Raw genomic sequence first — 11674 nt, 5'->3', positions numbered from 1 at the left:
AGATAACGATGATAGTCTTGGATGTTTTATATAAAAACCGGGACTAAAACAAACTGGTATGTGATAGTTGAAAATTCTAATTTGTTTTGCCCCTACAATTTGTATTTGGAAAGTATAACTTCTGAGACATATGCCTTAGTGCTAACTTAGCAAGAACTTTGGGCTCCAGCTGCCCAAGTTCGGATTCCATCTCTGTTTTTTACTAGCTATGGAAACTTGGCAAACTGCTTAACCTCTGTGCATCTCAGTTTCCTATCAGAGAGTAGTAATGATAATTTCTGCCTCATAAGATTGTAGTTGAAGTCATTTAGTGAAAGCGTCTGGCACATACAAGAGCTTAGTAAGTATTGACTATTGATGTGACTGCTTACCTTCCATTTAAAGACAAAATATTTTACCAAGGTAATGAGACTGGAGAAAAAAACCCTAAGTTTGGGTTTGGCATTAAAAAAAATGACAATGAGGGGCTCCTGGTTGGCTCATTCGGTTAAGTGACTGGCTCTTGATTTTGGCGCAGGTCATGATCTCACGGTCCTGGGATCGAGCCCTGTGCCAGGCTCCACGCTCAGCAGGGAGTCTGCTTGAGGACTTTTTTCCCTCTCCCTCTGCCCCTCCCCCCCCGTTCATATGTGCACACACACTCTCTCTCTCTCTCAAATAAATCTTAAGAAAAAAAAAAAAAAGACAACGAGCCTCTCTGCCCTCTTAGATGGAATCCGCTGCTCATTTCTTCCCTGTCTCTTGGCTTATCTATGGATGATACAGTAAAGCCAGATGGACCTCCTGCTTTCCTCAACTGCCTTGATTGACCAGGCTCCAAACATACCTGCTTCTTTAAGCCCACATCACACTGGTGTTAATATACAAAATAGCATCCTGACACATCCTGGAGATTCAGCTTTAATTATCTTGGAGAAAATTCCTAGATGGACAGCTGATATCCTTGATAACAGAGAGGATCAAAGAATCTTATTAGGCACTCTTTTATTATCTCTAACTTCCCACCTGTGTGAATCAGGGGCTTCTGAGAAGATGTCACACTGGTATTAGCTGTGTAAGAAATTTATTGGAGAAAATGCCTATGAGGAAAAGTCAGGAGGAAGTCAGAAGAGATGGAGAGAATTGCCAAACCAAGATACAGGTCTAATTTCTATGAAAGAGAGAAGCAAGGAAGGTTGAGTAGGGAAAGTCTTAGACTGTAATGCAGTTCAAAGAAAGTTTTAGCAAAGCCAACAAGGAGCCCTTGAGCCAAAGTCACCAGTCATAGGAGTCTCCTATGTCCTAGGAAGTACCTGGCTGGGTGTCCCTGTAGCATTCAGTCACTGGCTGGGACCACGTGGTGAGAAGCATGGCCCTGAAGCAGACACATCAGTGGATTTCCGAATATGTCACCTGGGTCCATCGGTCAATTATGCTCCCTGCCATGAGATATATGGGACTGTAGTACATGGCCATCAAATCACTGGGGGCTTGAAATCTTCTTCTCCAGATCTCCTCTCTGCAATTCTGGAATTCCCCCACTCCTTTTATTCAGGCACTAGTTTGTCTTAGCCCCCTTGCCCTGCTTTGCTCTCTCTGTGCCTTTCCTTTCATCTCAGATTATTTCCAGGACACCCCTTATGACTCTGATTGTGAGTATCACAGTACGCTCCAAAGACAACTATGAGGTTTAAATTATTTTTCACTTAGGCTTAACAGTTAGCCAAACACTAGAGATATAGAATGTAAATAACAATTCCTAGGGCAAGCATGATCTCCAGTTGTCCTTAATCTTTGCCAAGACTGATAAATTACAGTGGAGGACTAATTACATGGAACTTTATAGACTCGGAGTGTGAAAACAGGGTGTAGGCAACAGTCTGCTTTACTCTTGTGCTTTGCTCATTGATGCTGCTTGTGATCTGATTGTAAAACTGAACATTCAAATATCCCGAAGTCTTTCCAAATCTATAAACAAAACTCTTTCCCTTGAGTTTTGTTCTCATTTTCATCAGGGTTTGCTAATTTAAGCAATGATGAGAAATGATGAACAATGATGATAATAAAGTCAATTACAACACTGACTTTACAGAAAAGAGCATTAAACTTTAAATCAGTGAAAATAGTCAATTTACCAAGCTTCCAAATGTACATAGGCCAAACTTTTCACATTAACATTTCAAAAACATTCAGATGCGGTACAGTTTTATAGCAAGTTGTAAATGATGTATGAAAAGAAGAATTTGTAGTCAGTCTCTGGCTAGAGAAACCAAAAGAGACAAACTCAGAGTTAATTTCACAGTGCTTTGCAATTAGTTTTATTAATTCTATTTGCCCAAATAAGGTAAAGAATCACATTTTTTTTTCTGTAGCATCTTAGCACAGGCAGCTATAACAAAATAGTACAGATTGGGTGAAACTAACATAACAGAAATTTCTCAGAGTTCTAGACGGTAGGAAGTCCGCGATCAATGTGCCAACAAAATAGGCTTCATCCTGAGGCGGTGGCTTTTGAGCTTGTATGCAACCACCATCCTGGTCAGAGGACCTCTTTTTTGTGCACAGGTGGAGAGACAAAGAGAGCAAGCCCTTTGATGTCTCTTCCTGTAGGGGCACTAGTCCCATCAGGGGCCCCACTCTCATGACTTCATCCAACCCTAATTACCTCCCAAAGGCCCCATCTCCAAATCCCATCACATTGGAAGTCAGGGCTGCAGTCTGTCAATTTGGGGGGTGAGGCACAAACATTCAGTCCATAACATAGAGTAATTGTTATACCCTCAGATCTCAATCTGTAACAAAACCTAAATCCACAGAGTGGGCGAATGAAAAGACCTCAAAGATTAGCCACAGGTATGTTCTTTTCCTTCTGCGTTCTCTTTGCAGATTCTTCCACGGATTCCCCAAGGTTCTTTGCAGAGATCAGCATTTCCTTTCTCCTTCGCGCTGGAAGTTATGTGCTGTGAAATTGGGGTTTCAGGGAGGCTCCTCAAAGCCAGTTGCTATAAATGTGACCACCTGGTCTGCTGGTCTTGGTTGTTTCCAGGGCCACCATGGCCAAAGTAGGATCTTAGGGTTCCCGATTAAAGCGTGTCACCATGAAAAACAGTTGTTTTTCCAACAAGACGCCTAAGGTGATATCAGTGGGTATTTACGAGGCAGAGCTCAAACCACCTGTGCCCCAACACTCAGTGGGTATAGAGTACTATGCACAAGTACAGACTCTTCCCCGCTTAGGTTTAATTTCACCTCAGAGGCCTCCCTGGCCTTGGATCTCTGTATGGCTTAGTCAGGCTTCTCCTGTTGAATTCGATACATTTTAACACAAATACAATTTCAGATAGAAAGGTCAGACTCTACTGGTGAAGCTGGTCTGACGTCACATTCAGCCCGAAGTTCCTGCTCTGCCCTCCTTCATAGTAATAGTAATGAGTACCTGCCTTATACCAAGATAGGTCGATAGGCAGCCAGACAGACACGTGCTGGTTTTACTCTGAAATTTTAATATAAGAAAAATGTATCTTATGAACCGAAAGCTAACAGTGACAGGTCCCCACTGTAGGCATCGACGGTGCCTTCAGGAAATAGCCTGGATACTCTGGACCTCTTTACCTCTGACCACATTCATGCTACATTATGAAGTTGAAGAGCAATGGAATGAAAATTATGACACTTCTATGTACTTTCCTCCAATTTGCATGGATACTTCAGTTTCCACCAATTTGCTACAACTCTCTAACCCTTAATGTCAATAGGTCTGGCTATTACAGAAAGCTCCCCATGGGAAAAATACCCACGGGCATGTACCTGAGCTCCAGAGAAATGCACTGTTCTGATTCAAGCTGCGCCCAGGTTCAAGAGTGCCCCAGCCCTGCTCAGGGCCCAGGCATGAAGTTCCTTCATGGCCCAAAGCCCAAAAAGGAGCCAAGAGGCTCACTTGAGAGCAAACTGAGGTCTGGTAATGAGGGGGGAAGAGGCAGTGTACCACAGAAGGCCACGGCCCCTTTGGCCCCTGCCCCATGGAGCACGATAGTCAGAAAGAAAGGTCTAGTTAGAGTACCACTCTCCAGTGCTTACTGCATAAGATGAAACGTGGCCAGTCTAACCAGGCTCTCGTTGTAAAGCCTAATGGTGCATTTCCATCTTCAGTTTCATTTCTACTTCCTGAACCATCGGCATTTCTTTTAACATCAATCAGAAGGTTGCTGTGAACTTTCCCCGTTTGAACTCAGTCGATGCCGAATTTGTTTTCTAGGTAGTCTAAGTTTATCATAAAAATTCAGCTCTGAAATTAAAGCTGGGTTATATCTAGTCTTTCGGGAATCTGAAGTTTGTGTCATATTGGCTTCTGCAAGTTTTATTTCTTCACATAAAAAAAAAAAAGATTCTCCCGTTCAAGTCCTCAGGAAAGAGGGCGCAGACATGATGGAACATCACACCACAGCAGATGATACTCAAAGTAGCAAATCCAAACAGAGAAATCTTTACTCGGTCCCTCCTGCTGTCTCTCTGTTGTGCCCTGCTGGGAAACCATTTCATAGTTGACATGTTGGTCTTGTTCCTTAAATTAAGTGTTTCTCCAGGGCAGAGACCACATCCTCTTGTTCAGGGCATATAGCAAGTGCTGGGACATGGCAGGTACTCCATGAGTATTTGGTTTTTAGAAAGAATTGAAAGGTCCTGCCCAAACTGCATTCTAGCTGCTTCTCAGAGGCCACTTGATCTGGAGCTGCTTGTCCAGAGTGTCTGTCCTTACCTAGGGCAGCTCCGTGATGACATGCCCACTGTTTCCATGCCTCCTGCCCCAGAGGAAAACCCGGGCCACTCCTGCCCACCTCCGGCAGTTGGTCACAGGTATCAGCCTGGATGACTCCCTTTTGCTCCTTTTTTTTTTTTAAGAGTTAATTAATTTATTTTTTTATGTAGTGTTCCATGATACATTGTTTGCATATAACACCCAGTGCTCCATGCAGAACGTGCCCTCTTTAATACCCATCACCAGGCTAACACATCCCCCCACCCCCTCCCCTCTAGAACCCTCAGTTTGTTTCTCAGAATACATAGTCTCTCATGGTTCGTCTCCCCCTCCCTTCCCCCCCTTCATTTTTCCCTTCCTACTATCTTCTTCTTCTTTTTTTTTTTTTTAACATATAATGTATTATTTGTTTCAGAGGTACAGGTCTGTGATTCATCAGTCTTACACAATTCATAGCTCTCACCATAGGACTCCCTTTTGCTCTTAAAAGGAAGAAGTACCCTGCTTGTTAGAGTGTAATTAGGGATCTGCTGGGGGCTCTACCCATATTAGAAAGAAGGTATAGCACAGGTAAAAAGAGAGACATCCAAGTCTTTTAGCCTGGATTTGAGTCCTTTTCAATTTCTTTTTTTTTTTTAAGATTTTATTTATTTATTTATTTGACAGAGAGAGAGAGTGCGCACGCATGCGCACAAGCAGGGGGAGGGGCAGAGGGAGAAGCAGACTCCCCACTGAGTAGGGAGCCTGATGCGGGGCTCAATCCCAGGACCCTGAGATCATGACCTGAGCCAAAGGCAGAGGCTTAACCAACTGAGCCACCCAGGCGCCCCTCCTTTTCGATTTCTAATTGTATTCCTGTGAACATCTAGCATTCCTGAACCTTAGCTTCTTATTGGCAAAATGGAAAAAAGTGTCCTCTTTTTTCTGGGTTGTCAGGTATATGATCTGAAATAATACAATTAAAAAAGCTTTGTAAATCATAAAATGCTATCCAAATATACTATATTCTTACTCTCTTAACTATAACAAGTTTATCCATGGTTAAGACACCTGGAATCTTCCATCAGCAAAGTAGGTAACTAAGCATAAGTTATGCAAGAACTAGATAATTTTGTAGTAAATTTTGCAATTAATTCAATCCCGCCCCCCCCCCCCCCCCGTCCCCGTTTGCCTGGGGCTGCACCCTGACCTACAGATTCAGGAAGTGCTCCCAGCACATAAGGCAGCAAGTGAGACCAGCATCCACACTCTCTGAATCCAGTGAAGAATACTAACAACTCCAGTGAAAAATCCTGCCCACAAAACCACAGTGACCACAAGATGACATGTCTTACAAGGCCATAAAATAAAAGCTCATGTTTTGCCTTTACAAGTAATGAGAAACTAAGAGTTGCAGCGGGGGCAGCTCCAGGAATCATACCCCTCAGGAACATTCAGGAGCGCCCCAAAAAGCATGGGCGCCACTAGAGCCCTGAGAAGAGGATACGTCTGGATCTAAGAGATGCAGCAGCCGCTGCTCCGGCCCAGGCCTGCCGATGCCCAGGAGCGCCCTCCCTCTCCTGGGGCCAGGCTCGTCGGCCGTGCTGCCTGCGGTCCAGCCTCACGCCGCCCTCCCACTCCCCGCCACACTTGCCTTCCACTATACTGCTCAGCCTGGCCCTTTAGCACATGCCTATTGTTTTTTTTTTCATGAACAGAAGTCTATACTTGGGGATCAGGGAATTATTGTTTATAGCAAAGCATTCTCTGCATTTGCAAGTTGACGTTGTTGGTATATAGTATGAAAGGGGCACCTGGGTGGCTCAGTTGGTTAAGCATCTGCCTTTGGCTCAGGTCATGATCTGGGGTTCTCACCAAGGGGAGCCTCCTTCTCCCTCACCCTCTGCCCCCCCCCACTGCTCGTGCTTTCTCCCTCTCTCTCAAATAAATAAAATCTTTAAATATATATATATATATATATATATACACACACACACATATATATACATGTCATGTGGAATATCTCAGTTGTGTTGACAATGGGTAATACCATAAACTGTTCAGTCATAATGAGTCTTAGCTTTTTGGTTTAGGGGCGGAATAACGCGGGAGGGGTGTGGTTCTACTTAAAAGGACAGGGGGACTATTTGAACATCCCAGGACTGGAAATCTAAAGTAAGCACAAGGCTCCATAACTTTGTTGGAAGGCATCTTTCTGTACATAAGACCAATGACACACATGCCTCTTTCTTTGATTATGAAAACGTTCTTCTGAAGTAAATTCTGTCTGGGAGTCAGAATGTCCACTCAACAAGAGTATCGATAAGGCATCTAAGAATCTTGGCTTTAAAGTGAGATTAGTTTTCTCTCCTACTGTGGACTTCCTGAGCAAGAAGTTTAGAAGTGTCATCCCTGTCCTGCCTCTCAAATCCCACTGCATTTGTTAAAGAAAAGCCCAGGCTTTTTCATAGCAGATTCTAAGCCTGCAGCTTTCCCTAGGATTTCTATGTAGCCTTAAAGCCCAGGTGTACATTCATTCTGGTTCTTCCTTTTTTTTCTTTTTTAATTCAGGTATTCTCCAAGTATTTATTAGGTTCTTGCCAAATGAATGTGTGAACAGGTAATATAAGGGATTATAATGAGGAATGAAATTGGATTCTTAAAGTTAAGGCCTTTTTCATCCAGAAGAAAAGACCACAGGCCACCATTTCTTTCGTTCACCATCATATCTCCAGACAAAGTTATAGATTTGGGCACATAGTGAACCCTCAATATTTATTAAATTAATGAATAAATAAGTAAATAAGTGAATCATAATATTAGAAAATGGTACATGAAGTGTCTTGAGGGGAAAAAAAAAAATCCACTTCTTGATCGTTGACTGCCCTTAATCATGGAACCGTAGATGACACTTTGGGTGAACTCTCTTCAATTAATATCCGTCAAACACATCTGGGAGATAGCACAACCCAACACTCCCTTGTTTTATGTATTTCCAAGATAAAGTTACACAAACAAGATCTATGTACTGGAATGCACAAGAAGCATCCTATCATGAACAGAATATGAGTATGAAGATTCTTGATACACTGCATTCTCTAAAATGCAATCCTCATCACTCATAGCCTCTTGAGACTCATGGCAATGAGGATATTTTTTCCTTCTGGTTTGCCCAGTGGTAAACTCTGCTGAATCCCCTGCTTCCCAAACACTTGCTCGGCTCTTCCTCTTCTGTGTGCTCTGCTTCCTAAGCTCCCTGTAGCAGACTGAGTACAACGCTAGCCTTGGAAGAACCTGGAAGAGTCCACTTCTCTGTTATTTCTCCACTGCTACACTTCTTTTTGCCCTTTGGTCAACCTTTTGAGAAAAGTGAGAAACATATTTCAGTTTGGGGTTTGGGTTTTCAGTGAAGGAAGAATTGATGTGTGGAGGGATAGGTTTGGCCAAACCACTCTTCTCTTTCTACCTTATTTATAGTGAGGTTGTTCCATATCAAAGTCTTCGGTGCTACTTCCATTTGGAGTATCATTTATCTATATGATTTCATGTCTTTTTCTTTCACAACCTTCAGACACAACTCATATGTCCTCTCCTCAGAGATTCTTCCTTGACTGCCTATCTAAAGCCACCTCCCGTGTCATTATATACCATTATGCTCTTTCATAGTCTTCACGGCACTGAACAATATTTCATGTTTCTTCATGTTAACCATCCATTTCTACCACCGTATACACTCTTGCAAGTCTGGCCTCTTCTCTGCTATACCCACTTCACCTAGGATAGTTCCTGGCAGATGGTAACTGTGTGGACACCTGACCATAAAGGGCTTTAAATGCCAGACTTTTTCAGGTGCACGAAAGGGATCTATTGGAATTGCTCCAGCTGTGGGAGGGTACGTGTCCAGAACTGTGCCTCCGAGAAATTACATTCATTGGTGACAAGGTGCAGTCTGGATTGGAGAGCAGAGATCCTGGCACAGAGAGTTCAGTAAGAACATTAGATTATTTTTTTCCTGTATGATGTGAATAATATTGGTTTAAGTTATATATATTTTTTGTACAATATAGTAACTGCTTAGACTGGAAACAGATTTTAAGCTAATGGAAATCTATTCCTTAAGACCTGTTAAGCATCACACATTAAACATATTTCTACAGCAGTTATTAGTTGTGTGTGTGTGTGTGTGTGTGTGCGTGTTTTTACAAAGTCTTATTTGGTTGCTTAAGGCTGTCAACACATCTCTATAAAAATGAAGACAACTATTAACCAAAGGACCGAAGGATTTTAACCCAGACCATATAAAGAGTCTTGGAATTCAGAATTTGCTGTAATTATTGCAGTAAAAAAATAGTGAAGGCTATTTAAAAAGCTTCCTGTCTTGAGATGGTATGTCCTTGTATTCCAGGAACTTAATGAGGGATAATAATAATGATTATGATAATGATAATCTCATCAAAATCATGAAAGTATGCTTAAAAAGCCTAAAATGAGTTTCCTACTGAGATGATAAAAAGAGGGTTGTTTTTTTTTAAGGCCAAGTTGAGAATTGAATTTCTACATAGTCCAATTAACTTCACACAGAGGGGAAAAAAATAAAAAACACTGTTACATGGCTCCATGCCTTATTCTCAACCCTGTGTAGCAACCACAACAAATCAACAATGTAATTATTGAGCACCTAATGTGTTCAGTGCTGATGGTTTAAAACTATTTGCAAATATGTTACTGGCAAAACAGGAAAGTGGATAAAGCGTGGGTGAGTTAGTATAAACATCTTAACTACTGCTAAATGTCAGAAAAAAAACCACTCAAAGCAAAACCATCTTTTTTGGTATTCAAGAGCCAGGTGTTGTTTCTATCTCTTGGTCTCTTATGACTTCTCTTGATTAGCTTGTAAGAAATCTTAAGGAAAAAAAAAAAAGAAATGAATTTATCCCCATGTTCTGTTCTTATCACACGGCTCCCAAACTTCCCTTTTAATTCTGTAGTGTTTATTTAAAAGGCAGATCTGATCGTGACTCTTCTCTGCTTATAACCTTTTAATAGCTACCCAGAATCAATACAAAAAGATCAACCCTCTAAACACGGCATACATAAGGCCCTCCATTATTGGTGCCTTGCCTAATTCTCCAGCTGTATTTCTCAAACCCCTCCACTTTACACGTAACAATGCATTAATCCCAAGCTACTCTGCTCAGGTTGCCTGAATGCCCACCTTTCCTTCTGCACCTTCTTTCTTCCTCAACTGACTCTTACTTAATTTTCAAGACTGAGCTTAAACATCATGTCTGCAAGGCTTTCCATATGTCTTGAGGCTTAGTATATATGTGATATTAACTCCATATCTGATATATAGTTTGCAAATATTTTCTCCCATGCCATGCATTGCCTCTTCGTCCTGCCACTTATTACTTTTGCTGTGGATGCGATTTTTAGTTTGACACAGTCCCGCTTGGTTATTTTTATTTTCTTGTTGGTACTTGGGTGTCATATTCCAAAACCCATGGGCAAGACCCATGTCAAGAGCCTTTTCTCTATTTTTTTCAGGTCTTACAGTTAAGTTTTTAATCCACTTTGAATTAATTTTTATGAATGGTCGAAGATATGGGTCCAATTTCATTCTTTTGCCTGTGACCCAGGACCATTTATTGAAAAAACTGTCTTAACCCCAGGGAGTATTCTTGGCTCCCTTGTCAAATATCAGTTGACTATATATACATAGCCTTATTCTGGGCTTTCTACTTTACTCAACTGATCTACGTGTCTGGTTTTTTGTTTTGGCTAGTACCATACTATTTTGGTAACTGGAAGTTTTGTGCTTTGTAGTAAACTTTGAATTTAGTAAGTGTGAGGGCTCCAGCTTTCTTCTTCTTTCTCAGGATTGTTTTGAATATTCAGCACCTTTGGTGGTTCTATACCAATTTTAGAACTATGAATTTCTGTGAAAAATGCCACTGAAACTTTTACAGGGATTGCATTGAATTTACAGATGGCTTTGGGTGCTCTGGACATTTTAACAATATCAAGCCTCCCAATCCACAAGCACAGATAGCTTTCATTTATTTGTGTCTTCAGTTTCTTTCATCAGTGTCATGATTTTTAGTGTAGAGATCTTTTACCCCTCGGTTAAATTTATTCCTAAGTATTTTATTGTTTTTGATGCTGTTATAAAAGGGATTGTTTTCTTTATTTCTCATTCAAATATTTGTTATTGAATAGAAATGTGACTTATTTTTGTATGTTAACTGTGTATCCTGCCACTTCACTGGATTCATTTGTTAGTTCTGATACTGTTTTGATGGCATCTCTAGTGTTTTCTATATAAATGACCATGTCCTCTGCAGAGACAATTTTACTTCTATTTTCTGATTTGAGTGGCCTTTATTTGTCTTTCCTGATTATTCGGTCTAGATCTTCAGTCCTATGTTGAATAGAAATGGTGAGAATGGGTACCTTGTCTTGTTCTTGATTTTAGAGGAAAAGCTTTCAGCTTTTGTTGTTGTTAAGGCTTACTTTGTGGCCAAATGTGTGATCTACTTCAGAGAATGTTACATATGTGCTTGAGAAGAGTGTGTATCATTCTGCTGTTGGATAGAATATTCTGTTAAGTTCATTTGGTCTATAATATTATTCAGGTTTGCTGTTTCCTTATTAATTTTCTTTCTGGATGATCCATCCAATGTTGAAATGGAATACTGAAGTCACCTACTATTATTGTACTGCTGTTTGGTTTTCTCTTCAGTTCTGTTAATATTTTCTTTAAATATGTAGTTGCTCCAATGTTGGAGCATATATATTTATAATTGTTCACCCCTTTCACTATCTGGTGTTCTAGTTAGTTTCTTGTAACTGATTTTGACTGAAAGTCTGTTTTTTTTCTGATATAAATACAGCCACCCTAGGTCTCTTACTTACCATTTACATGGACTATCTTTTGCCATCCCTTCACTTTCAGCCTAT

The sequence above is a fragment of the Phoca vitulina genome, unplaced genomic scaffold, assembly GCF_004348235.1.
Source record: "Phoca vitulina isolate PV1807 unplaced genomic scaffold, GSC_HSeal_1.0 scaffold4, whole genome shotgun sequence".
Classification (NCBI taxonomy): Eukaryota; Metazoa; Chordata; class Mammalia; order Carnivora; family Phocidae; genus Phoca; species Phoca vitulina.
This window is presented reverse-complemented; position numbering follows the sequence as displayed.